Source organism: Salvelinus fontinalis, chromosome 2, assembly GCF_029448725.1.
Source record: "Salvelinus fontinalis isolate EN_2023a chromosome 2, ASM2944872v1, whole genome shotgun sequence".
Lineage (NCBI taxonomy): Eukaryota > Metazoa > Chordata > Actinopteri > Salmoniformes > Salmonidae > Salvelinus > Salvelinus fontinalis.
The window spans coordinates 1,276,814-1,301,276 of NC_074666.1; the positions used below are offsets into that span (position 1 = coordinate 1,276,814).

General features: G+C 42.8%; 1 protein-coding gene across 1 annotated transcript in view; it reads right to left on the minus strand.

The window, feature by feature from the left end:
* The window catches only part of LOC129869598 (lysophosphatidic acid receptor 1), a 100,345-nt gene extending 82,849 nt beyond the window's left edge, over positions 1 to 17,496 (minus strand). Inside the window, exon 1 of the mRNA XM_055944142.1 lies at positions 17,190 to 17,496. The gene's annotated coding sequence lies outside the window, so the exon portion shown is untranslated. The remainder of the gene's footprint in view (positions 1 to 17,189) is intronic.
* Between the last annotated feature and the right edge of the window lie 6,967 nt (positions 17,497 to 24,463).

A 24,463-nucleotide genomic window follows, 5' to 3' on the forward strand; every position in this document is an offset into this window, starting at 1 on the left:
CTGTTGGTAACACCCTCTATTAACTATTAACTACATCCTGTTGGTAACACCCTCTATTAACTATTAACTACATCCTGTTGGTAACACCCTCTATTAACTATTAACTACATCCTGTTGGTAACACCCTCTATTAACTATTAACTAAATCCTGTTGGTAACACCCTCTATTAACTATTAACTACATCCTGTTGGTAACACCCTCTATTAACTATTAACTACATCCTGTTGGTAACACCCTCATTAACTACATCCTGTTGGTAACACCCTCTATTAGCTACATCCTGTTGGTAACACCCTCTATTAACTACATCCTGTTGGTAACACCCTCTATTAACTACATCCTGTTGGTAACACCCTCTATTAACTATTAACTACATCCTGTTGGTAACACCCTCTATTAACTACATCCTGTTGGTAACACCCTCTATTAACTACATCCTGTTGGTAACACCCTCTATTAACTATTAACTACATCCTGTTGGTAACACCCTCTATTAACTACATCCTGTTGGTAACACCCTCTATTAACTATAAACTACATCCTGTTGGTAACACCCTCTAATAACTACCCCCAGGTGTTCTAGTACCCAGGAGGATAAGCCAAATACCCCCAGGTGTTCTAGTACCCATGATTATAGGCCATGTACCCCCAGGTGTTCTAGTACCCATCAGGATAGGCCAAGTACCCCCAGGTGTTCTAGTACCCATCAGGATAGGCCAAGTACCCCCAGGTGTTCTAGTACCCCATGAGGATAGGCCATGTACCCCCAGGTGTTCTAGTACCCATGACGATAGACCAAGTACCCCCAGGTGTTCTAGTACCCATGACGATAGGCCAAGTACCCCCAGGTGTTCTAGTACCCATGAGGATAGGCCATGTACCCCCAGGTGTTCTAGTACCCCATGAGGATAGGCCATGTACCCCCAGGTGTTCTAGTACCCATGACGATAGACCAAGTACCCCCAGGTGTTCTAGTACCCATGACGATAGGCCAAGTACCCCCAGGTGTTCTAGTACCCATGAGGATAGGCCAAGTTCTAGTACCCCCTTGCTGGGAACTGCTGCTGTAGCACATGTCTCTGCCTGATATTTCTGAACGGCCAAAATAATAACCCCGCAGTAATTTGAACGAACATTCATATTGCATTATGAAGGTCGCAGCTGTTATAATGGATATTATAAATGGCACAAGCAGGACATTCCCTACACATTGCATTGGCACATAAACCATCTGCTTATTGTGTGATGGTGTAGGCTGATATTAATAGTTGCTTCTTTGACTGGCTGTGCGTCTCCTACTTAGCCAATGTTTGGATTGATGATTAAAAATGAACATTGCGTCGCTGTGTTTTGTTGTATGTTTGATATGCTTTCTAGGTAGCTGCATGCAACTCCCCGCTTGAGCTTTGCATTGGGGCAAAAAACGATCTGCGAGTTGTTACACCACAGGTTGTTACACCACAGGTTGTTACACCACAGGTTGTTACGCCACAGGTTGTTACACCACAGGTTGTTACGCCAGAGGTTGTTACACCACAGGTTGTTAAACCACAGGTTACGCCACAGGTTGTTACACCACAGGTTGTTACACCACAGGTTGTTACACCACAGGTTGTTACACCACAGGTTGTTACGCCACAGCTTACACCACAGGTTGTTACGCCACAGGTTGTTACACCACAGGTTGTTACGCCACAGGTTGTTACACCACAGGTTGTTAAACCACAGGTTACGCCACAGGTTGTTACACCACAGGTTGTTACACCACAGGTTGTTACACCACAGGTTGTTACACCACAGGTTGTTACGCCACAGCTTACACCACAGGTTGTTACGCCACAGGTTGTTACACCACAGGTTGTTACGCCACAGGTTGTTACACCACAGGTTGTTAAACCACAGGTTACGCCACAGGTTGTTACACCACAGGTTGTTAAACCACAGGTTACACCATAGGTTGTTACATCACAGGTTGTTACACCATAGGTTGTTACATCACAGGTTGTTACACCACAGGTTGTTACACCACAGGTTGTTACACCACAGGTTGTTACACCACAGGTTGTTATTCAACAGGTTACACCACAGGTTGTTACACCACAGGTTGTTACACCACAGGTTGTTATTCAACAGGTTACACCACAGGTTGTTACACCACAGGTTGTTACACCACAGGTTGTTATTCAACAGGTTGTTACACCACAGGTTGTTACGCCACAGGTTGTTACGCCACAGGTTGTTACGCCACAGGTTGTTACGCCACAGGTTGTGACGCCACAGGTTGTGACGCCACAGGTTGTGATACCACAGGTTGTGACACCACAGGTTGTTACACCACAGGTTGTTACACCACAGGTTGTGACACCACAGGTTGTTACACCACAGGTTGTGACACCACAGGTTGTTACACCACAGGTTGTTACACCACAGGTTGTTACACCACAGGTTATTACACCACAGGTTGTTACGCCACAGGTTATTACACCACAGGTTGTTACATCACAGGTTACACCACAGGTTGGTACACCACAGGTTGTTACACCACAGGTTGTTTCACCACAGCTTACACCACAGGTTGTTACACCACAGGTTGTTACACCACAGGTTGTTACACCACAGGTTGTTACACCACAGGTAGTTACACCACAGGTAGTTACACCACAGGTCGTTACACCACAGGTTACGCCACAGGTTGTTATGCCACAGGTTGTTACACCACAGGTTGTTACACCACAGGTTGCTACCCCACAGGTTGCTACCCCACAGGTTGTTACACCACAGGTTGTTACACCACAGGTTGTTCCATCTTGTTTAAAAAAAATTCTCCTTTGCACCCCAGTATCTCCACATGCACATTCACCTTCTGCACATCAATCACTCCAGTGTTTATTTGCTCATTTGTAATTATTTCGCCACTTTGGCCTATTTATTTTCTTACCTCCCTAATCTTACTATATTTGTAACATCCTATGGTGTAACAACCTATTGTGTTATTGACTGTACGTTTGTTTATCCCATGTGTAACTCTGTCACACTTGATGACTCCTTGCTGCTCTATCTTGGCCAGGTCGCAGTTGTAAATGAGAACTTGTTCTCAACTAGCCTACCTGGTTAAATAAAGGTAATATATATATATTTTTTTATAATTACACCATATGTTTCACCACTGCACCATACAATAGGTTACACCGTTACCTGGCATGATGACTCCTTGCTATCCCCAGTCCACCTGGCCGTGCTGCTGCTCCAGTTTCAACTGTTCTGCCTGCGGCTATGGAACCCTGACCTGTTCTCCGGACGTGCTACCTGTCCCAGACCTGCTGTTTTCAACACTCTAGAGACCGCAGGAGCGGTAGAGATACTCTGAATGATCGGCGTTGAAAAGCCAACTGACATTTACTCCTGAGGTGCTGACTTGCTGCACCCTCGACAACTACTGTGATTATTATTATTTGACCATGCTGGTCATCTATGAACATTTGAACATCTTGACCATGTTCTGTTATAATCTCCACCCGGCACAGCCAGAAGAGGACTGGCCACCCCTCATAGCCTGGTTCCTCTCTAGGTTTCTTCCTAGGTTTTGGCTTTTCTAGGGAGTTTGTCCTAGCCACTGTGCTTCTACACCTGCATTGCTTGCTGTTTGGGGTTTTAGGCTGGGTTTCTGTACAGCACTTTGAGATATCAGCTGATGTACGAAGGCCTATATAAATACATTTTATTTTATTTTGATTTTGACACCGTTACACCATAGGTTTCACCACTGCACCATAGGTTACTAATCAAAAGATAACCATGGCACTCAGAATGTAGGCTTGTGCGTAAAACCTGCAAATTCAGACAGATAAAGATGTGTAATGGGTTCATTCTTCTATGTTTTTTAAAAGTGTTTATTGCATCAGGGATTGCGTACACAGACGTTTTGGCTTTTACAGCCTTCTTCAGTGTTACAAGATACCATTTTAATTACTTAAAAACGGCCTTTGTAAAGAGCTACAGATGAGCAGCAGGTGGTTCTAATCAGGGTTTACTCCCATCAGCCAATCAGGGACGCTGGTCTACTTGTATACAAATGAGTCACAAAGAGATAGAGAATGATAGGTTATGGGAGCGAGCTTGAAAGGCAACACATAATTTGACCCAGGTGTCCATTCATCTAAGTACATCACATAAATTCATGAGTTAGCCCACCACAAAGGACGTTAGGCAAAGGCGTTCATAAACATGTGGGGTAAACTCACAAACGCAAAATCTGATATGGACAGTGTTCTTATACTGTATAACGGTCTACATGTGGCTTATAGGAAGGAGGGGAAATCAAATTATTCCTTTAACCTGATGAGGACAGAGGGCGCTGTTTTCACTTTGGGGGAAAAACGTGCCCAATTTAAACGGCCTCGTACTCAATTCTTGCTAGTACAATATGCATATTATTATTACTATTGGATAGAAAACACTCTCTAGTTTCTAAAACCGTTTGAATTTTGTCTGTGAGTAAAACAGAACTCATTTGGCAGCAGACTTTCTGACCAGAAAGTGGAAAGTCTGAAAATGATGCTCCGTTCAAGGGCCTGCCTATAAATGGGCATGATACGTGTGAGTATACATGCACGTCATACACCTTCTCCTAGATGTCAAGAGGATGTGAGAGAAGAAATTAAGTGTTTATCTTGGTCTGAGGTGGAATTAATCCTATTGGCACGATGAGTCACCCATTTTTTGTTTTCAGGAAGGCGCAAAGTTGGACCTGGATTTGCCTTCTGAATAGCTGTCATTGTAGGCGACTACTATCTCCGGTTTTGATTTTATTTGATACATGTGACAATATAAAGTAAAGTATGTTTTTTCAATATAGTTTTATTCGATTTTTTAAATTTATTCGGGATGTTAGGCGTGTTGCGTTGTGTGCCTTTGTTCAGAAAGGAGAGCTTCGCACCACTTGGCTAGTGCGCTTGCTAATTCAAGAGGGAAAATGGACGTTCTAAATCCAAACAACGATTGTTCTTGACAAAGGACCCCTTGTCCAACATTCTGATGGAAGATCACCAAAAGTAGGACCCATTTTGTGATGCTATTTCATATATCTGTCGAACGGTGTACTAGTAGTTTTGCGCCCAGGTTTTGGCCACTCTCTCGCTATAACATAAGCCTTATGTCGTAATGAAGATATTTTTAGAATTCTAACACTGCGATTGCATTAAGAACTAGTGTATCTATCATTTCCTATACAACGTGTATTTTTTTGTAATGTTTATGAATAGCTATTTGGTCGAAATAGGTGAGAGTCTAATAGAAATATCCGTACATTCTGGGAAAAAGAAGCTACGTTAGCATAATGGATAACCACTGATTTCAGCTCTAAATATGCAAATTATTGAACAAAACATAAGTGTATGTATAACCTGATGTTATAGGACTGTCATCTGAGGAAGGTTTATGAAGGTTAGTGAAAATTAATATATTTTGCTGGTTTATTCGCTAACGCTAGCGTGCCTATTGCTATCGCTACTTGCCTCGATGAATGAATGCGGTTGTGTGTTTGGCTATTGTAGTAAGCTAATATAATGCTATATTGTGTTTTCGCTGTAAAACACTTAAAAAAATCTAAAATATTGGCTGGATTCACAAGATGCTTGACTTTCATTTGCTGTACACGATGCATTTTTCAGAAATGTTTTATGATGAGTATTTAGGTATACCACGTTGGTCTCTATAATTACTCTGGCTGCTTCGGTGCTATTTTTGACGGTAGCTGTGATGGTAGCTGCAATATAAAACTGATTTATACCTCAAATATGCACATTTTTCGAACAAAACATAGATTTATTGTATAACATGTTATAAGACTGTCATCTGATGAAGTTGTTTCTTGGTTAGTTTTGTTGGTTCTTGGTTAGTTAGGTTGGCTTTGTGCATGCTACCTGTGCTGTGAAAAATGTCTGTCCTTCTTTGTATTTGGTGGTGAGCTAACATAAATATACATCCTATTTTCGCTGTAAAACATTTTAAAAAACGGACATGTTGGCTGGATTCACAAGATGTGTACCTTTCATTTGCTGTATTGGAACTGTTAATGTGTGAAAGTTAAATATTTCAAAAAAATATATTTTGAATTTCGCGCTCTGCCTTTTCAGTGGAATGTGGGAGGAGTTCCGCTGGCGGAACGCTGGAGCGGTAAAGGTTAAACCGTGTGGAGATACATAATATATTTGTATCACATGGCTTCTCTTTGGAGTAATTTGTTGTCATACTCATGTGGTGAATTATATTTTTCAATCGCTTTTTTATTCCCCACTATGAAGTGTTTCGGCACACCAGACAAAGAAACTGTATTATCAAGCCAAGACAAATGATATTAAGAAAAATGGAGAAAAAAAACTTCGGAATTCATTCAATATAATTATGGGCAGAAAGACAAATTCAACTCTATCTTTCATCGAATCAGATGGCTTATTCATCACAAAACTATTTAATGTTGCCAATTATTTTAATAATTACTTAATTGGAAAAGTGGGCAAATGTAGGTAGGAAATGCCAACAACGAATAGTGAGCCTTCATATTCATGCATAAAAAAACAAATATTGAAAGAAAATTATTGCAAGTTGGAATTTTGTAAAGTTAGTGTGGGAGAGTTGGAAAAGTTATTGTTGTCGATCAATAATGACAAACCTCCTGGAATTGACAACTTAGATGGAAAGCTACTGAGGTTGGTAGCTGACTCTATAGCCACTCCTGTCTGTCTGTAAACAGCCCATCTATCGACCAACCTCATCCCCATACTGTATTTATTTATTTATCTTGCTCATTTGCATCCCAGTATCTCTACTTGCACATTCATCTTCTGCACATCTACCATTCCAGTGTTTAATTGCTATATTGTAATTACTTCGCCACCATGGCCTATTTATTGCCTTAACTTACCTAATTTGCACTCACTGTATATAGACTTTTTGTTTTCTTTTGTTCTATTGTATTATTGACTGTATGTTTGTTTATCCCATGTGTAACTCTGTGTTGTTATTTGTGTCAATCTGCTGTGCTTTATCTTGGCCAGGTTGCGGTTGTAAATGAGAACGTGTTCTCAACTAGCCTACCTGGTTAAATAAAGGTGAAATATATATAGATTTTATTATATCTTTAATCTGAGCCTAGAGGAAAGTCTTTATCCTCAGGCCTGGAGGGAAGCCAAAGTCATTCTGATACCCAAGAGTGGTAAAGTGGTCTTTACTGGTTCTAACAGCAGACCTATCAGCTTGCTGCCAGCTCTTAGGTAACTGTTGAAAAAATTGTGTTTGATCAAATAGAATGCTATTTCTCTGTAAACAAATTAAACCTTTATTTAACAAATTAAAACAAACAGACTTTCAGCATGCTTATAGAGAAGGGCATTGAACATGTGCTGCCCTGACACAAATGACTGATGATTGGTTGAAATAAATTGATAATTAGAAGATTGTGAGATCTGTACTGTTAGATTTCAGTGCAGCCTTTTATATTATTGACCATAACCTGTTGTTGAAAAAACGTATAGCTTTTCAACCTCTGCCATATCGTGGATTCAGAGCTATCTATCTAATATATCTCAAAGGGTTTTCTTTAATGGAAGCGTCTCTAATGTCAAACATTTAAAGTGTGGTGTACCGCAGGGCAGCTCTCTAGGCCCTCTACTGTTTACATTTTTTTTTACCAATGACCTGCCACTGGAATTAAACAAACCATGTGTGTCCATGTATGCTGATGATTCAACCAAATACGCATCAGCAACCATAGCTAATGAAGTCACTGAAACCCTTAACAAAGAGTTGCAGTCTGTTTTGGAATGGGTGGCCAGTAATAAACTGGTCCTGAACATCTCTAAAACTAACAGCATTTTATTTGGTACAAATCATTCCCTAAGTTCTAGACCTCAGCTGAATCTGGTAATGAATGGTGTGGCTGTTGAACAAGTTGAGGAGACTAAATTACTTGGCGCAACCTTAGATTGTAAACTGTCATGGTCAAAACATACAGATTCAATGATTGTAAAGATGGGGAGAGGTTTGTCTGTAATAAAGAGATGCCCTGCTTTTTTGACCCCACACTCCACAAAGCAAGTTCTGCTCTAGTTTTGTCTAATCTTGATTATTGTTCAGTCGTGTGGTTGAGTGCTGCAAGAAAGATCTAGTTAAGCTGCAGCTGGCCCAGAACAGAGCGGCACGTTCTGCTCTTCATTGTAATCAGAGGGCTGATATAAATACTATGCATGCCAGTCTCTCTTGGCTAAGAGTTGAGGAGAGACTGATTACGTCACTTCTTATTTTTATAAGAAACATTAATGTGTTAAATCTCAAATTGTTTGCATAGTCAACTAGCATAGTCAACTAGCATAGTCAACTAGCATAGTCAACTAGCATAGTCAACTAGCATAGTCAACTTAAACCCAGCTCTGACACACACACGTACCCCACCAGACATGCCACCAGGGGTCAACTCACAGTCCCCAAATCCAGAACAAATTCAAGAAAGCGTACAGTATTATATAGAGCCATTATTGCACACAACTCCGTTCCATCTCATATTGCTGAACAGCAACACCTCACGGTACACAATGCCTCTCCTCTATTTCAAATCAAATCAAATGTTATTGGTCACATACACATGGTTAGCAGATGTTATGTGCGAGTGTAGTGAAATGTTTGTAGTGTAGCAAAATGCTTGATAGTTTGTGTGGATGTATTGATATGTAGGTGACGTGTGCCCTTTTTCATGTATAGTTCTGTCCTTGAGCTGTTTACATTTACATTTAAGTCATTTAGCAGACGCTCTTATCCAGAGCGACTTACAAATTGGTGCATTCACCTTATGACATCCAGTGGAACAGCCACTTTACAATACTGTTCATTGTCTATTAATGTTCTGTATTATGTCATGTTTCATGTGTGGTGTGGACCCCAGGAATACCAAATATGAGCAGCAGAGTGTGCAGCTGCTATGGAAAAAATTGTTCTTGCACAGAAATTTTTACCTTTAGCCACGGCAAATCAGGTTTCCAGAAAATCCGTAATGTGTAGTGGACCTCCACAAAAATACAACAAACGTAAACAGTTAGCACCGGCAGTGATTATACCTCACAAGTTCTGGTCCTTTGTGCAGATAAGACCGGTTGGTTCCCATCATTAAAGTCTGAGAAGAGAACAGTGAGCGTTTGTTACCCTAATTCCTCCCTCTCCTTCCTATAGTTAGCTAGTTATAGTTAGCTAGTTATAGTTAGCTAGTTATAGTTAGCTAGTTATAGTTAGCTAGTTATAGTTAGCTAGTTATAGTTAGCTAGTTATGTTAATAGTGCTGAAGGGATGAAAACTGCTTCCATGTGGCATTCTGGTTCCTCTTTTACTCTCCCCCTCTTCTCTCCCCCTTCCCTCTCTCCTTGTTTCACTCTTTCTCTCTCCACAGCTGCCTTGAACCTTACTACTCAGAGCTCTGGGGGAGAGGAGGGAGGAATGCAGGCTCAGAACCTCTGGCAGATCAATAACAGACACACATGGGGGACGGCCAGGCTCTCTCAGTGGGAAGATTCTCTCTCTCTCTCTCTCGCAATCTCTCCGTTTTTTTTTATTTAACCTTTATTTATACAGGATGTCGCATTGTGGTGAGAAGACTTTTTAACAAGGGAGACTTCTCGCTCTCTATTCTCCCTCTCTCAGTCTTTCTCTCTCCCTCTCTCCCCCACCCCCCTTTCTCTCCTCTATAGATCTCTTTAACACATTGCAGGGCCCAGGCCCTGGTCTTCTGGTGTCGGCACCGAGAGCTCTGAGGCTCTGAGGGCGTCTTAAGATAATAAGGATCATCTCTGGGTGAGGCTTTGTTGTACCCAGAGTGCATCTGGTCAGCAGCTCCCATCCATCTAACTCGAACCCAACATGTGCTGCTGTCAGAAGACAAAACAGCATATCGAATGAGAAGAGCTAGCCTGGGTAGTAAGCGTCAGTCTGTCACTTCTTGTCATGCCAAATTGTTTGGTACAAGGAGTGGAATGTTAGCACAAAATAGGTCTCTGGGTTTCAGGCTAGAGAACATCTGAGCACCCACATAATACAACACTTCTCTTTTCTTTAATTCTTCACACTGATTCACCCCCCAAAAAATGTATTAGCATACTCTGTTTTATACTATCTGACTGGATACTATGACTAAAGTGACTAAAATTAAATTAATATGTGATCCAATTTATTTAACTTTTCTGCGTATGTGGGTCAGAACTTTAACAATTTCTTTGTATTCACCACAGGAGGTTGGTGACACCTTAATTAGGGGAGGACGGGCTCGTGGTAACGACTGGAGCGGAATCAGTGGAATGGTATCAAATACATCAAACGCATGGTTTCCATGGTTTCCAGGTGTTTGATGCCATTCCATTGGCTCCGTTCCGGCCGTTAATACGATCCATTCTATCCCCCAGCAGCCTCCACTGGTATTCACCATTTCGATTTTCAGCTATACAATGAACATGTTGCAGAGTAAAGAATCATTGATCCCGGCACATCTATCTACTGCAAAAGCTTATTGCTGATCCTTGATCGTCATTCCACCCCCCCCCCCCCCACGGAGATCCCACACTTTGTCTACATTGACTCAAATGGAACTAGAAAAAAAAGCACATTCTCTGAAGATAATAAAGTAGGCCTATTTAATTATGCTGATCTGTGTATCATCATCCCTGGCACTGACACAGGAAGTCCTGGTTACCCTGGACAACAACAGAGTCATTAGCATCACAAGATTCATTAGAAATTTACACTAAAAAAGAAACTTGTGGTTAAGAATATCTGCTTTGTTGAGACTTTTAATATGAATCAATAATCGTCAATAATTAATGGTTAAAGTCATTTACACTTCCTATACATATTGGATTCAGCTATGTTGTATGTGACTCATTCGTTTATTAATAACTTTTCATGTTCAAAATTGTGCACTCTCCTCAAACAATAGCATGGTATTATTTCACTGTAATAGCTACTGTAAATTGGACAGTGCAGTTAGATTAACAAGAATTTAAGCTTTTTCTGCCAATATCAGATATATCTATGTCCTGGGAAATTTTCTAGTTACTTACAACCTCATGATAATTAGCCTACGTTAGCTCAACCGTCCTGTGGAAGGGACACAAATCCCGAAGAAGTTTTAATTCATCTAACTGCACTGTCCAATTTACAGCTATGGCTGAGATGTTATTGGGTCTGCCATAGATTGAAATATAACTGTTCCCAGGTCTGTATGTATGGGCTGGCTGGCTATGGGGGGTATTTAAGACACCACTCCTACAGTGTGATGGGTTTTACACGTGGAAAAAAAGTCTAATAGAACATAAAGCCAGTCCTGGGTGTGAGCAGGAAGGGCTGAGGCTGGGATATAGGGCTGAGATGGGGGTGTAGATCTGAGGCTGGGGTATAGGCCTGGGGCTGGGGTATAGGGCTGGAGCTGGGGTATAGGGCTGGGGCTAGGGTACAGGGCTGAGGCTGGGGTATATGGCTGGCTCTGAGGCTGGGGTATAGGGCTGGCTCTGAGGCTGGGGTATAGGGCTGGGGATAGGGTTATTGGGTACAGGGCTGGGGCTGGGGATAGGGATAGGGTTTAGGGCTGGGGCTAGGGTACAGGGCTGAGGCTGGGGTATAGGGCTGGCTCGGAGGCTGGGGTATAGGGCTGGGGATAGGGTTATTGGGTACAGGGCTGGGGCTGGGGATAGGGATAGGGTTTAGGGCTGGGGTGAAGGGCGGGGGCTGCGGATAGGTATATGGCAGACTATAGGGTTGGTGTATAGGGCTAAGGTATAGGGCTGGATTATATGGCTAAGGTATATGACTGGGGTAAAGGGCTGAGGTATAGGGCTGGGTTATAGGGCTAAGGTATATGGCTGGGGTAAAGGGCTGGGGTATAGGGCTAAGGTAAAGGGCTGGGGTATAGGGCTGGTTTATAGGGCTGATGTATAGGGCGAGGGTATAGGGCTAAGGTATAGGGCTGAGATATAGAGCTGGAGCTGGGGTATAGGGCTAAGTTATAGGGCTGGGATATAGGGCTGGGGAATAGGGCTGGGATATAGGGCTGGAGCTGGGGTATAGGGCTGGGGTATAGGGCTGGGTTATAGGGCTAAGGTAAGGGCTGGGGTATAGGGCTCAGGTAAAGGGCTGGGATATAGGGCTGGGATATAGGGCTGGGGCTGGGGTAAAGGGCTGGGGTATAGGGCTGGGTTATAGGGCTAAGGTAAGGGCTGGGGTATAGGGCTCAGGTAAAGGGCTGGGATATAGGGCTGGGATATAGGGCTGGGGCTGGGGTATAGGGCTGGGTTATAGGGCTAAGGTAAGGGCTGGGGTATAGGGCTAAGGTAAAGCGTTTTAGGGCTGGGGCTGGGGTACAGGGCTGGTTATAGGGCTAAGATATAGGGCTGGGCCTGATGTAAAGGGCTGGGATTTAGCGCTAGGGCTGGGGTATAGGGCTGTGCTAAAGGGCTGTGGTATAGGGCTGGTTTATAGGGCTGTGCTAATGGGCTAAGGTAAAGGGCTGGGGTATAGGGCTGGGTTATAGGGCTAAGGTAAAGGGCTGGGGTAAAGGGCTCGGGTATAGGGCTGGGGTATAGGGCTAAGGTATATGGCTGGGGTAAAGGGCTGGGGTATAGGGCTGGGTTATAGGGCTAAGGTATAGGCCTGGGCCTGGGGTATAGGGCTGGGGTATAGGGCTGGGATATAGGACTGGGGTATAGGGCTGGGGTTTAGGGCTGGGGTATAGGGCTGGGATATAGGGCTGGGATATAGGGCTGGGGCTGGGGTATATGACTGGGATATAGGACTAAGGTATAGGGTTGGGGTTTAGGGCTTGGGTAAAGGGCTGGGGTATGGGGCTGGGGTAAAGGGCTGGGGAATAGGGCTGGGATATAGGGCTGGGGCTGGGGTATAGGCCTGTGGTATAGGCCTGGGGTATAGGGCTAAGGTATAGGGCTGGGGTAAAGGGCTGGGATATAGGGCTGGGGTATAGGGCTAAGGTATAGGGCTGGGGTATAGGGCTGGGGAATAGGGCTGGGATATATGGTTGGGGTTGGGGTTAAGGCTAAGGTATAGGGCTGGGGTAAAGGGCTGGGGTATAGGGCTGGGGTATAGGGCTGGGGTATAGGGCTGGGATGGGGTATAGGGCTATGGCTGGGGTACAGGGCTGGTTATAGGGCTAAGGTATAGGGCTGGGCCTGATGTATAGGGCTGGGGTATAAGGCTGGGGCTGGGGTATAGGGCTGGGGAATAGGGCTGGGATATAGGGCTGGGGCTGGGGAATAGGGCTAAGGTATCGGGCTGGGATATAGAGCTGGGGCTGGGGTATAGGGTTGGGGTACAGGGCTGGGGTATAGGGCTAAGGTATAGGGCTGGGGCTGGGGTAAAGGGCTGGGATAAAGGTCTGAGGCTGGGGTATAGGGCTAAGGTATAGGTCTGGGGCTGGGGCTGGGGTGAAGGGCTGGGATAAAGGTGTGGTGCTGGGGTATAGGGCTGGAGTATAGGGCTGGGGCTGGGGTATATGGCTGAGGAATGTGGCTCGGGTGTAGGGCTGGGGCTAGGGTTTAGGACTGGGGTATATTTTATTTTTTATTTCACCTTTATTTAACCAGGTAGGCCAGCTGAGAACAAGTTCTCCTTTACAACTGCGACCTGGCCAAGATAAAGCAAAGCAGTGCCACAATAACAACAACACACAGTTGCACATGGAGTAAACAAACGCAAAATCAATAACACAATAGTACAATCTGCATACAGTGTATGCAAATTAAGTAAGGAGGTAAGGCAATAAATAGGCCAATAGTAGCGAAGTAATTACAATTTAGCAATTTACACTGGCGTGATATATGTGCAGATGAGGATGTGCAAGTAGAAATACTGGTGTACAAAAGAGCAGAAAAACTAAAACAAATATGGGCATGGGAAAGGTAGTTGGTTGGATGGGCTGTGTACAGCTGCAGCGATCGTTAACTTATTTGGGGTAGGGGGCAGTATTTTCACGTCCGGATGAAAAGCATGCCCAGAGTAAACGGCCTGCTACAAAGCCATAAAAGCTAGAGTATGCATATTACTAGTAGATTTAGATAGAAACCACTCTGAAGTTTCTAAAACTGAATGATGTCTGTGAGTATAACATAACTCATATGGCAGGCGAAAACCTGAGAAAAAATCCAACCAGGAAGTGGGAAATCTGAGGTTGTCGATTTTCAACTCAGCTCCTATTGAAGATACAGTGGGATATTGGTAATGTTGCACTTCCTAAGGCTTCCACTGGATGTCAACAGTCTTAAGAAACTTGTCTGATGCTTCTATTGTGAAGTGGGACCGAATGAGAGTGGATTGAGTAAGGTCTATCATGAGCTGACCATGCGCTGACCATGCGTGTTCACGTGAGAGCGAGCTCTGTTCCATCGCACGTCTGAAGACAAAGGAATTCTCCGGTTGGAACATTATTGAAGAATTATGTTAAAAACATCCTGAAGATTAATTCAATACTTTGTTTGTCATGTTTTTACGGACTGTAATATAACTTTTTTAACTTTTGTCCGTACTTCTCGCTGGACTTGCCCGCGCGTCGTGAGTTTGGAAAGTGTACTGAACGCTAGAAGAACAAGGAGGAATTTGGACATAAATGATGGACATTATCGAACAAAACAAACATTTATTGTGGAACTGCGATTCCTGGGAGTGCATTCTGATGAAGATCATCAAAGGTAAGTGAATGTTTATAATGTTATTTCTGATTTCTGTTGACTGCACAATATGGCAGATATATTTGTGTCTTGATTGGGCTCTGAGTGCCGACTGAGATTATTGCATGGTGTGCTTTTTCCGTAAAGCTTTTTTGAAATCTGACACAGCAGGTTGCATTAAGGAGAAGTGCATCTAAAATTCCATGCATAACAGTTGTATCTTTTAGCAATGATTATTATTATTATTCCTTTGAATTGATGTGGCTCTCTGCAAAATCAAAGGATGTTTTGGAACTTCTGAACGTAACGCGCCAATGTAAACTCAGATTTTTGGATATAAATATGAACTTTACCGAACAAAACATACATGTATTGTGTAACATGAAGTCCTATGAGTGTCATCTGATGAAGATTATCAAAGGTTAGTGATTAATTTTATCTATATTTCTGTTTTTTGTGAATCCTCTCTTTGGCTGAAAAATTGGCTGTGTTATTCTGTGAATAGTTACTCACCTAACATAATCGTTTGGTTTGCTTTCGTCGTACAGCCTTTTTGAAATCGGACACTGTGACTGGATTTACATCAAGTGTATCTTTAAAATGGTGTGAAATACATGTATGTTTGAGGAATTTTAATTATGTGATTTCTGTTGCTTTGAATTTGGCACCCTGCAGTTTCACTGGCTGTTGACGAGGTGAGACGCTACCGTCCCACATACCCTAGAGAGGTTTTAAGCTGTTCTGACAGCTGACGTTTAAAGTTAGAGAGGGAGATATAAGTCTCCAACAGTGATTTTTGCAATTCGTTCCAGTCATTGGCAGCAGAGATCTGGAAGGAAAGGCAGCCAAAGAAGGTGTTGGCTTTGGGGATGACCAGTGAAATATACTGTACCTGCTGGAGCGCGTGCCACCATTGGGTGTTGCTATGGTGACCAGTGAGCTGAGATAAGACGGAGCTTTACCTAGCAAAGACTTATAGATGACCTGGAGCCAGTGGGTCTGGAGATGAATATGACACTGCGATAGACTGCATCCAATTTGTTGAGTAGAGTGTTGGAGGCTATTTTACAAATGACATTGCCGAAGTCAAGGATCGGTAGGATAGTCAGCTTTACGAGGGTATGTTTGGGAGCATGAGTGAAGAAGGCTTTGTTGAGAAATAGGAAGCAGATTCTAATATTTATTTTTTTGACTCAGTCAGTGGCTCAGATGGAACTATCCAATCAGAAGATACATCTCCTTTAAATGTTGACATCTGGTTGTGTTGACAACCGAACACAATTCAATATCACTAAATATCATGACATGTGTAATCAACCAGAGCTTGAAACCAGAGGCCTATTGTATTGTCTATTTCACAGTTGAATTCTGGGAAAGATTTAAACAACAGCTGTTTATGACTTTGTAAACGCTAAACGGCCTAAAAAGCATCTTTAAATATATATGATAAATAAAGAAGAGTCACATGTCATTTGCTCTGTTAAACATACCCTTTCGAACAACATCAATAGCACACGTACTTCTATTTAGTTTTGTATGAGGAGATCTCTCAACGATCAGTCTCACCATAGCACACCGTTATAGTCGGTGACAACTATTATACATAATCAGGGCTTGGCTTGGTTAAAAACCCTGAATGGGAGACCAACGGGTAGCTGTAAGCAGATCCATTTTTGTATAGTGGATATAACATTGAAGATCTAACATTGCTTTATAAGGTACAAATTCAACATAATTTATACAAGGTTTGTCTATGTTAACATTTGGTTACCATGATAACATAATCTTGTGGTTGAAATTTGACCCTCAATTATCAAATCCAATGTATTTTTTCATGAATATTCCATGTTGACAAATTACATTGAAACAACGTTTATTCAACCAGTTTGTAGCCAGTGGGGAGGTAGAGTAGAGTATACCAAGGCATAATATACCTTGGGGGTCATGCCAAAACACAGGACGAATATTTGATGACTATCGATATGTGCCGGCCAATGTTTAAGCAAAGGACTCCGATAATCTGTATAAAACTACAAGACAGCAGAGAGCCTGGATGAACACATCAAATAGATGTTTTATTCTGGATAATGGGATTTAAGACTATATGGATACAGAGAAAGTGAGAACAGAAAGAGTGAGAGAACAGAGAGATCGGAGAGAGAGAGAGAGAGAGAGAGGCGGAATGTCATTGAAGAAAAAGGGGGAAAAAACTGCCCAAAACGATCGATGTTGCAACACATACTGTAGCTAAAATTTATTCCCATTTTCCAAAGCCCAAGTTTTATCTTATGTAATGCTCTGTCATTATGTTTTCTAGTGGAAAAACTAAGATGAATTAATTAAACTAATGGCAAAGTTAACGGTTTTATGAGGCACCGCTGCTCAGTCGCGTTGGCGCAACAACTTATCCTGATTCAGCCGCATACAGTCTCCAGTCCTGCGCGTAACATACCTATTACATTTAAAATCTAAAATATACTTACAGTTGTTCCTTCTCAGCGATATTTCGAAAATGTTGCTTGAACCTCAAAAATATATTATTTCGGAGTGCCTACAAAAATCCCCCCCAAAAAAGTGAATTCCGTTATTCAGATCGTCCGTCAGAATCGCATGTGTTGATTCTTCCAATCCAAGCAAATCATAAGTAATCTTTTAATTTTACAGTCCATGAGAAGAGAAGTGTGTTTTTGTTTATTTCTGATTGAATAGTTCCCGAGGGCTCCGTCTCTCTCTCTTCTTTTCGTGCCTCCTTCTCTCGTGCCTCACAGAGCCCTGTGTGCCACTCGACAGAACGGGACCACTGTCTGCACATGACGTCACACACACTACACACACGGTTTTTTTTCTTGAGTGCGTAATTGAAAACACATTTTTCAGAGACTTGTAAAGAGAGCGAGAGAGACAGAACACAATTATTCTTTACCGATTAGATTCCTATGTTTTCTACTTTAATAATACTGAACTAAAATACAAATACAACATGTAACAATTTCAAATATTTTACTGAGTTAGAGTTCATATATAGAAATCAGTCAATTTAAATTAATTCATTAGGCCCTAATCTATCGATTTCACATGACTGGGAATACAGATATGCATCTGTTGGTCACAGATGCCTTAAAAAAAAGGTAGGGGTGTGGATCTGAAAACCAGTCAGTATCTGAGTTGATCAGGATGTTGATTGTGGTCTGTGGAATGTTGTCCCACTCTTCTTCAATGGCTGTGGAATGTTGTCCCACTCCTCTTCAATGGCTGTGTGAAGTTGCTGGATATTGGCAGGAACTGGAACACGCTGTCCTACACGTCGATCCAGAGCATCCCAAACATGCTCAATGGGTGACATGTCTGGTAAGTATGCAGGCCACGGAAGAATTGGGACATTTTCAACTTCCAGGAGTTGTGTCCAGATCCTTGCGACATGGGGCCGTGCATTATCATGCTGAAACATGAGGTGACGGCAGCGGATGAATGGCACGACAATGGGCCTCAGGATCTCGTCACGGTATCTCTGTGCATCGATAAAATGCAATTATGTTCGTGGTCCGTAGCTTATGCCATGGAGCATTCTGTTCACAACGTTGACATCAGCAAACTGCTCACCCACACGACGCCACACACGTGGTCTGTGGTTGTGAGGCCGGTTGGACTAACTGCCAAATGATCTAAAACAACATTGGAGACAGCTTTAGGTAGAGAAATGAACATTAAATTATCTGGCAACAGCTCTGGTGGACATTCCTGTAGTCAGCATGCCAATTGCACATTCCATCAAACCCTAATAAGTCTGTGCCATTGTGTTGTGTGACAAAATGGCACATTTTAGAGTGGTCTTTTATTGTCCCCAGCACAAGGTGCACCTGTGTAATGATCATCTTGTTTAATCAGCTTGTTGATAAGCCACACCTGTCAGGTGAATGGATTATCTTGGCAAAGGAGAAATGCTCACTAACAGGGATGTAAACAAATTTGTGCAAAACATTTCAGAAAATAAACTTCTTTTATGTGCATATGAAACATTTCTTGGATGTTTTTTTCCAGCTGAAACATGAGACCAACACTTTACATGTTGCTTTCATATATTTGTTCAGTGTAGTTTTGTTTTGCTCTGGCAGAACTGTTGTACACGTAGGACACTTTATTTAATATATTGATACATTGCCGTATTTTCCCTTTTAAGTAAGCAGGTTACAACAACGATTAATATTTCCGAAATGGCCTGATTTGTGAGAACAGTGCATCAAATCAATGACATTTTTATTGGGAGAGTTTCTTTTCCAGATGTTAACGCAGCTGCAGGGAAATCCTTGTGTTTCTAGCTCCAACAGTACAGTAATATATAATGCTTATGTAATCCAAGATGGCGTAGCAGTCAGACGTCTTTTTGTCCTCGTCTTGTTGTGTCCCGTGTATATATCTTTTTATTTATTTTTCTTCGCATATATTTTCTATATTTTTTTCTAAAAACTCAACTTCAAAACACTCTCCTACAAGCAGCCTCACCCAACGTGGTGCGGATCTGTTTTATTCACTTCGAATCCGGAATCCCCCAACAAAAGCTAGCCAGCTCACTAGCTACTAGCTAGTAGTCAGCTAACCACTGCTAGCGGTCATCAGCTAACCTTTAGCTCGGAAAGCTCTCGCCAGTTTGTACAACGCGACTCAAATCAGAGCATACTGGACCTATTTTCTCTCCATATCCCCGGATTCCTACCGCAAACTCTGGACATTTTCACCTGGATCTCCGCAGCTAGCTAGCTGCTATCCGAGTAGTGGCTAACGTCGTTCCCGGAGCAAGCACCAATTAGCCTGGAGCTAGCCCATGCTAGGCCCTTTCTCCCGGCTAACTAAAGAGGCCCATCAGCCACTCCTGGGCTACAATACCCGGACCCCTTTTACTGCTGGTACGGAGCACGGAACCTCGCCGATCCTTCACGAGCTTTCCAATCTATGGGAATCTCAGACGATAAGAAAGAGAGGTTGAACAGGCTATTTGCAATAATTTCGGAAGATCATTTTAGAAAGAGAGGATCCAGATTGTCTAGCCCGACTGATTGGTAGGGGTCCAGATTTTGCAGCTGTTTCAGAACATCAGCTATCTGGATTTGGGTGAAGGAGAAGTGGGGAGGTTTGGGCGAGTTGCTGTGGGGAGACCAGGGCTGTTGACCAGGGTAGGGGTAGCCAGGTGGAAAGCATGGCCAGCCATTGAAAAATGCTTATTGAAATTCTCAATTATAGTGGATTTATCAGTGGTGACAGTGTTTCCTAGCCTCAGTGCAGTGGGCAGCTGGGAGGAGGTGCTCTTATTCTCCATGGACTTTACAGTGTCCCAGAAATGTTTTGAGTTTGTGCTACAGGATGCACATTTCTGCCTGAAAAAGCTTGTCTTAGCTTTCCTAACTGCCTATGTAACTGCCTGGTTCTACATTTTTTGAATGGGGCATGCTTATTTAAGATGGTGAGGAAGGCACATTTAAAGAATAACCAGGCATCCTCTACTGACGGGATGAGGTCAATATCCTTCCAGGATACCCGGGCCAGGGCGATTAGAAAGGCCTGCTCGCTGAAGTGTTTCAGGGAGCGTTTGACAGTGATGAGGGGTGGTCGTTTGACCCATTACCCATTACCGCAGACCCATTACAGATACAGATACAGGCAATGAGGCAGTATTCCCTGAGATCCTGGTTGAAAACAGCAGAGGTGTATTTGCAGGGCATTTGCAGGGCATGTTGGTTAGGATTATATCTGTGAGGGTGCCCGTGTTTATGGATTTGGGGTTGTACCTGGTGGGTTCATTGATAATTTGTGTGAGATTGAGGGCATCAAGTTTAGATTGTAGGAAGGCCGGGGTGTTAAGTATGTCACAGTTTAGGTCACCTACTAGCACGAGCTCTGAAGATAGATGGGGGGCAATCAATTCACATATGGTCTCCAGGGCACAGCTGGGGGCAGAGGGTGATCTATAGCAAGCGGCAACAGTGAGAGACTTGTTTCTGGAAAGATGGATTTTTAAAAGTAGAAGCTGGAATTGTTTGGGTACAGACCTGGATAGTAAGACAGAATTCTGCTGGCTATCTCTGCAGTAGATTGCAGCACCGCCCCCTTTGGCAGTTCGATCTTGTCGGAAAATGTTATAGTTAGGGATGGAAATCTCAGGGGTTTTTGTGGACTTCCTAAATCCAGGATTCAGACACGGCTAGGACATCCGTGTTGGCAGAGTGTGCTAAAGCAGTGAATAAAACAAATTTAGGGAGGAGGCTTCTGATGTTGACATGCATGAAACCAAGGCTTTTACGGTTACAGAAGTCAACAATTTATAGCTCCTGGGGAATAGAATTGGAACTGGTGGCTACAGGGCCTGGGTTAACCTCTACATCACCAGAGGAATAGAGGAGGAGTAGGATAAGGGTACGGTTAAAGGCTGTAAGAACTGGTCGTCTAGTGCATTGGGAACAGAGAATAAAAGGATCAGATTTCTGGGTGTGGTAGAATAGATTCAGGGCATAATGCACAGACAAGGGTATGGTAGGATGTGAGTAGAGTGGAGGTAAATCATCTCTGGTGGGACCAGTTACGCCAGATGAAGTCTCCGCATGTGTGGGGGTGGGATAAAAGAGCTATCTAAGGCAAGGTGAGCAGGACCTTTGGGCTTTACAGTGAAATAAAACAATAAGAACTAGCCGAGACTGCAGTAGACATTAGAGAGAGACATTAAGCATTCACAGGTGTTGATCAGGAGAGTTAAGACAACAACGGCTAAATGGCGATTAATGGGCAGAGCGGGTCAGTTAGGTACATACAGGACCTGAGTTCGAGGCCGGCAGGTAAACAAACAAAATGAGGTACTGAAACAGTTATTGAAACAGTCCAGGGGGCATCAGCTGTGTAGCTGAGTGATCATAGGGTCAAAAGAACATCAATAGGTGAGTCAGGGTGCCGTTCAGTAGTCACTACTATGCTAGGTGAGCAGAGGACACAGTGTTCAGGAAACTAGCGGGCCGGGGATAGCATATGGTTCTTCAGCGACATCGTAACAGAATACCCTGTTGAGACCACATCGGGCAATCAGTCGTGATGTATCAGCAGGCTCCTTGTCGACAATAAAGGGTCCAGGCCAATTGGCAAAAGAGGTATTGTAGCCCTAGAATTAGCTGGTGGACCTCTTTGGCTAGCCGGGAGATGGGCCTAGCTCGAGGTTATCTCCAGGCTAGCTGGTGCTTGCTTCGGGACAGAGACGTTAGCCAGGAGTAGCCACTCGGATAGCAGCTAGCTAGCTGCGATGATCCTGTGGAAAGGTTCAGAGCTTGCGGTAGGAATCCAGAGATTTGGTAGAAAAAAAGCGAGTTAACGGTGAGGACCGCTAGCAGTGGCTAACTGACTACTAGCTAGTAGCTAGTTACCTGACTAACGTTTGAAGGGGGTTCCGGTTCTAAAGTATAAAAATAGCAGATCCTTACCACACTGGGTGAGGTGGGTTGCAGGAGAGTATATTCAGTCCGTAGATGGAAAGTGAGATTAAATATTACAAAATATATATGAATAAAACGATATGTACACGGGACAGTATGGGACAAGACAAAGACACGCGTCCGGCTGCTACGCCATCTTGTTATACAACATCTAATCTAATTGAGAAAAGGCCTTTGTTTCCCAACACTAGGTAATAGCTAGCTCTAAGCTACTTTTACACACAGGTATTTCTAGTTTGTCACCTTGGAGCATACCATTAGGCACACAATCTAGGGGGAGAAGGCATAAATCCAAAACCAACAATTCAAGTCAAGCACCTCCGTCAATCGCATCTTTGCACATTGTTATCAACATTTTATTTTAATGATGCAGTAAATTGATGTCTGACTGACGGTTAATGCCACGACTATTTGAACTGGGCTAATGACTGTTTAGTACAATATACACTAAATTGTCCTGGAAATAGTATGACATATGGTGACATTGCTAAAATAACGTTAGCTAGCTAAAATGTTGTTGCTCTCCCCTCAATCTTAGCTAGTTAGCTAAAGATACACTGCTTCTAAAGTCAATCTGGAGACATCGTAATGATGACAAAAGCTTGTCCTAATAACAGAGTTTCTTATGGGAGGAAATTATAGGGGACATAGAGTAGTTGTCTTTGTGACTAAAACCTCTACGAGACCAGTGTCCCTCCACCAGGACGGTTGAGCTAACGTAGGCTAATGTGATTAGCATGAGGTTGTAAGTAACAAGAACATTTCCCAGGACATAGACATATCTGATATGGGCAGAAAGCTTAAATTATTGTTAATCTTACTGCACTCTCCAATTTACATTAGCTATTACAGTGAAAGAATACCATGCTATTGTTTGAGGAGAGTGCACGACAACAAAACACCTTTATCGGGTCAACTGGTTTGATACATGAAGGTAAATAATGTACTTACATTCAGTAATCTGGCTCTGATTTGTCATCCTGAAGGTCCCAGAGATATCATGTAGTATAGTTTTGTTTGATAAAATCCATTTTTATATTCACATGTTGTAACTGGGTTCTACAGTTTGAACCCCTGCTGTCTCTGGCTCCACACCCACCCCGTCCGGCCGTCTAGACGTGTGAAAGTTAGTGTATGAGCTAATGATCCATCATGTAAGACGTTCCTGGGATCATGTAAACTTAAATGTTGTATTACCATATCATTTTTTATGTTCTCTATAGTTATGCACTTGAAGATTTATCAATTGACCAATTCGGCACATTTGAGCAGACTTGATACAAAATATTGTCCAGTATTGTGATCCTTTAATGGATCAATCTGCACACACAATGCTGCCATCTTGTGGCCAACATCTAAATTGCACCTAAACTGCAATATTACATTATGGCCTTTCTCTCCATTTCAAAGATGCTAAAAAAAACTACAGGCAGTTAGATTTGTGTACGTCATTTTAGGCAAACATTTAAAAAAAAGTCCATTCCTTAATAAGAGGTTTTAACCCAGTGATGTGTTTTATTTGGTGTCTACAGGGACAAGGAGGGTGTTTAACAACAGTGATGTGTTTTATTTGGTGTCTACGGGGACAAGGAGGGTGATTAACAAAAGTTATGTGTTTTTTTTTTGTGTCTACGGGGACAAGGAGAGCCTGACATAGACGACATGCTGTCTAGGGTTGAAGAGAGGCTTTATGTTGAAGAAGGACCGCAGAGAAAAGAGTACAGCTCCAGTTGCTGATCGAGAGTTCATTGGAACCCACATTGTCAACAGCAAAGACATCTCTATGGTGAGTGAACATGGTCTAAAGATTGACATGTAGCCTATCGTGTTAAATACCGGACAAGAGGCAAGGAGAGGCATCAGTAGGACTAAATGAAAATTATATCAGCAACTTACAGCTCAAACCTAATAATACAATGATCAAACATTGTTAATTGTTGCCAGAGGGAGTGGGGTGTTGGAGGGTGTACATGGTTTGGGATATGAGGTGGTGGGAGGTTAACCTGTAGGGGGGGGGGGGAGTGGGGTTGAAGTGTCTGTCCTATATCTAGGCGATATAAGAAAGCTCAGGAAATAAAGTATTTATATTAGTTGTGACACATATTTAACCCCTTATTTTTGTTGGCACAAAACTAGCTTGTTCCAGTGGTTTGTATGGGTGACCATCAAGAAGAGTCCTGTGACACTTGCGCAGGGATTTTCAGAATGTTCATTAGATTGACGGGTACATCAATATACTCTTAATTTTAAAACAAATAAGATAAATCGGGGCCTCCTGAGTGGCGCAGCGG